The sequence below is a fragment of the Hakea prostrata genome, chromosome 7 (genome assembly GCF_041222555.1).
Source record: "Hakea prostrata isolate BN-2017 chromosome 7, UWA_Hpros_2, whole genome shotgun sequence".
NCBI lineage: Eukaryota > Viridiplantae > Streptophyta > Magnoliopsida > Proteales > Proteaceae > Hakea > Hakea prostrata.
In genome coordinates, this window is record NC_142606.1 from 62537647 (window position 1) to 62542678 (window position 5032).

General features: G+C 33.9%; 2 non-coding genes across 2 annotated transcripts; both read left to right on the forward strand.

Annotated features, from left to right (window-relative positions):
- Positions 1-1341: 1341 nt before the first annotated feature.
- Positions 1342-1414, forward strand: TRNAA-CGC (transfer RNA alanine (anticodon CGC)). Its single transcript has one exon. It is a non-coding gene; the product is annotated as a tRNA-Ala (tRNA).
- Positions 1415-1964: 550 nt separating this feature from the next.
- Positions 1965-2037, forward strand: TRNAA-CGC (transfer RNA alanine (anticodon CGC)). The gene has a single exon. It is a non-coding gene; the product is annotated as a tRNA-Ala (tRNA).
- Positions 2038-5032: the final 2995 nt, after the last annotated feature.

Genomic DNA, 5032 nt, shown 5'->3' on the forward strand with positions numbered 1-5032 from the left:
GACTGGTAACCAATCCATAAGAGGACATGGAGAGCATTCTGTCTATTATATGTGGATTACCACTGGGTTAAAGAATAAGATCTAACAGATGCCTCTCATTGAGGATTCCATTCATAGGTGGGAAGGTATTGAACCAAAAAGGCACTAGGCATGAGGGAAGATATCCAGACTATATGTAGTACGAGACCATATGACTTTGCATTGGGCCTAAGATTATCATTTACACACGCCAAATCTCATACCAAACAGGGATGTGAGAGAGTGGTGACCTACAGGCCAACCATGGCTTGATAAGACTTTACCCAACAACCGCGGATAACCCAATAGACGTCTCTTGTTGAGGGAGAGTGACTGAGACCGCCCAAAGGAGATTGATGTTTATACTTAAAGTGTGACTACTATAGAGACTACATGATAGAGTTAGGAACATCATATTATAAGCATGCATCATTTTATTTATATTATTAATCACTTCATTTTCTTATGTTTATGAATGATGGATGAATGCATGACATCGATGTTAGTTGATCTCACTGAGTTCTATGAACTCACTCATTTATTTGTGTATATTTTTAGACTTCTCTTCAAGTTATGAGGACCCCACTCCCATGGAAGATCCATCGTCGGGAGATTTCCATTAGAGCATGATCAGAGAAGATGTGGATGCACATGATGTGTCATGCTCGTGTGAAGATTGTTCTTATGGAGTCGCCTTCCATTAGATTCTTCCTTAGAGACTTTCCTCTGCGAACAAACTATTTTATTTTCTATTAAACTCTGATATTTATGTCTTTTGGATTTGAACCGTGGATGATTGTAATTGATATTTCGGATTTTGGATTTAATATTTGAACTTGATTATTTTTATCATTTTAATTATATTATATCATATGTTGTATGGAATTGTCACTGAACCTAGGTCTTGCGGTGCATCACCCCCACGGTTATTCGAGTATGACCGGATCCGGTTGGGTGGAGTGTGACAGTCTTCAACCTCCCATGCCTGTGTTGGAACTTTTTATCCCATGGGTTGGGCCACAATTAAGATTTGCAAGCCCTACAAAGTTGGGCTCAACCAAGCCCATAATTATACATCATCACGTCAAAGTTTAAATGGACATCAGATGCTCAGGTCCATGGGCAATGAATTATTATTGGTTGCAAGCCCAACCTGAGAGGGGCTACTAAAACAAAGCTTGCAGAGCTCTCTTCATAAAAATGGTGTTAAAAGGAGAAAAAGCTATAAGTAAGTAGTATTCTATTGTTTCATTCATTTCTGGGCACCAATTGACTAACTTATCAAAACCACCAATTCATCATCATCATTTGAAGGTATCAACTGGGGGTGTAGCTCATATGGTAGAGCGCTCGCTTCGCATGCGAGAGGCACGGGGTTCGATTCCCCGCACCTCCACTTTATAATATTTTGCACCTATCCTTGGATTAGGCAAGACTTAATCTTTTTTTTCTTTTTCTTTTTCTTTTTTGTTGGCTAAAAAAATAAAATAATAAGGTATCTGTTATAAATAATATTTATTTATGGATGTCCATTACCCCCAAAGAGATTGTACTTCCAATTGAATATCTCAATTACCTCAGGATGCAATATTGGTGAAGATCACAACCATCTCATTATACAATGTTGGCAATCAATATTTCCATTCTATGCACCTTCTATTTTGGGTGGCAATTATCCTTCCATATCAAGATTATCTTATTGTAAGCCCAACCTATCCTTCCATATCAAGATTATATTATTTTGGTTGCAAGCCCAACCTGAGAGGGGCTACTAAAACAAAGCTTGTAGAGCTCTCTTCATAAAAATGGTGTTAAAAGGAGAAAAAGCTATAAGTAAGCAGTATTCTATTGTTTCATTCATTCCTGCGCAACAACAATTGTGCAAGAACCAATTGACTAGCTTATCAAATCCACCAATTCATCATCATCATTTAAAGGTATCAACTGGGGGTGTAGCTCATATGGTAGAGCGCTCGCTTCGCATGCGAGAGGCACGGGGTTCGATTCCCCGCACCTCCACTTTATAATATTTTGCACCTATCCTTGGATTATTAGGCAAGACTTACTTTTTTTTTTTTTTTGGCTAAAAAAAAAAAGGTATCTGTTATAAATAATATTTATTAATGGATGTCCATTACCCCCAAAGAGATTGTACTTCCAACTGAAGATCTCAACTACCTCAGGATAATATTTATTAATGGATGTCCATTACCCCCAAAGAGATTGTACTTCCAACTGAAGATCTCAACTACCTCAGGATGCAATATTGGTGAAGATCACAACCATCTCATTACACAATGTGAGCAGTCAATATTTCCATGCTTCACAACCATCTCATTACACAATATGGGCAATCAATATTTCCATTCTATGCACCTTCTATTTTGGGTGGCAATCTATCCTTCCATATCAAGATTATCTTATTGTGTGTGAGAATCATATATTGTATTTCTTTGTAGACTTTTGATATTACCATATCAGAGAAGATGCTAGTTCTATTATAAATATGTAATGACTAATTCAATAGAAGTGTAGAACTAATCTTGTCTTTCTTCTTTGTATTCTATATTTTCTCTTTATTTTATAACACGTTATCAGCACGATTCTGCTTGAAGTAATTGTGAACAACTCCGCTCAAAGTATTGCATTTTGAGAAGAAAGACGAAAAGCTATATATCATTATGCTTTCTATTCCAAAGTGAAAAGATGATCGACCTCGTCGTGCGTTTTTGTAAACAATGGAGTTTACCTTGTCCATCTTATAATGTAAGTGTATCGTGATAAAAATGTATGTATTTTATTGAATATAAGAAACAATTAAAATATTAGGTTGCCTTAATAGTTGAGGTTTGTCATTAACCAATAATGATTTTATTTATTGTATATAGTGGTTGTTAGTTAGGCTTGCACCATAAATATTGTTAAATGTACATGAAGTTGCAAGATTTGAAACTATAAATGAGTACAATTCTGCAGATGCACATGAAGTTATAAGATTTGAAACTGTAAATGAGTACAGTTTTGCGCACATGAAGTTGCAAGATTTGAAACTGTAAATGATACAGTTCTGCAGATGCACATGAAGTTGCAAGATTTGAAATTGTAAATAAATACAGTTTAGTAGTTTTAAAAATTAATTATCTATTGAAATTTTGTAGAGAAAATATTATTGATAAAGACTTGCCAGCAAATTTTCAAGCTTCAAATCTATTATTACAATAACAATATGGTAAAAGGAGTTTTAAGAAATACTCTGAATGATATCATGCCTATTTGTGGCTGAGTAAAATAATGGACTATTAATGAAAAGTCATGAAGCTCGTCTTATTAGTTCTGCTCCATTCCCTGAAGTGAATGTAGCAATTCATGATATGCCTGAAAGAAGATAAAATTATAACTATGGTCATGACTTTAAAAGACAACGAGGCAAAAGCCGAAATAATTATCGTTATTATGATGGAAATAAATAAGAGAATAATAAGGATTCTCAATATAACTCTTCAAGGAGTGAAGACAATATTTGTTATCGATGTGTTATGAAAGCCATTAGACATGTATCTGTCGTACTCCACAATATTTAATTTAGCTTTGTCAAGTCTTAATTAAAGAAATAAAAACAATGTAGAGATAAATTGAATTTTCCAAAATCATGATGCTTGAACAATTTTTGTCTATAAAAAGAATGATTTTGATGGCTTCACAAGATACTACACATTTAAATGTTGTAAACTCTTTTGAAGATAATAGTTGAAGATTTGATTATGTAAGTCGAGTTCAAATAAAATAAAGTTAATATTATATTAGTTTGTAATTATTTTCTCTTCAAATCTCATCTCATATGTTTGTTTATCTTAAATTTAATTTTTTTCTAGTGATTTCTATATATCTTTTGACGTGTTTTGTTTCATTTTGATGAAGAATGTGAATATTCTCTTATATGCTTTATATATATATATATATATATATATATATATATATATATATATATATATATATTATTTTTATTAGATGATGCGGAAGCCAATGTTTATATAATAATCGGTAGTACAACATTGAATGGAAGCTTTGGAAGAGTTAATCTATTATATCTGGGAGATGAAATTGGCTATAAGTAATTCATTATTTTGTAGTAAGTCTCAAAGAAACTTATTAAGTTTCAAAGCTATTTGCCAAAATAATTATCAAATTGAGACTACAAATAATGATAAAAGTGAATATCTATACATTACTACAAAAATGTTAGATATTTTCTCCCAATTTGTGCTACATGAATATTCGCATGGTTGAAACCATGGTTCCTCGTGTCGGCGATATGTCAACATGTCGTTGGGGGATGACACGACACCCCCCAGCGACACCAATAAAGCCAAAAGTCGACGATATGTCGTCGACTTCTCGGCGATATATCGCTAACGGTCGAAATTTCAACCGTTTGCAATATATCCCGAGAAGTTGCCGATATATCGCCAACTTCTGGCGATAAAATGGGGAATTCGAGAGAATTTCGCCTGAATTTCCCATTCGATTTTTTTTTTCATTTTCTCTCTTCTCTCACTTCTCCAGAGCTTCTCTCTCTCATTTTTCTCACTTTTCACCATATTTTGGTCCGATCTTCGACATCTACGAGTACATCTTGCTTCCTTGTTGCCGGATATCACGTTGTTTCTGTCGATCAGTAGCCATTTCGCACAGATCTGGGAGTTTTTTCATCAAACAGGTAACCATTCTTCTCCAAGTAATTTTTGACAAAATGCATGCTATATGATGTTGGATGATTTTGAAATTAATATGTGTTGAATACCATGTGCCGATCTACGATTTCACGGAGTCGGAATCTTTTCCACAAAGTATTTTATTTTTTAATTTTTGTGGGTAAAAAATGATATTTTGATTATCTTGTATGATTACTTTTTAAGTGATACAGTGGTTGTATGGTGATAGAAAAAAAATATGTGGAACTCTGTGAGCCGATTTACGGACTCACGGAGTCGAAATATTTTTTGACCCAAAAATT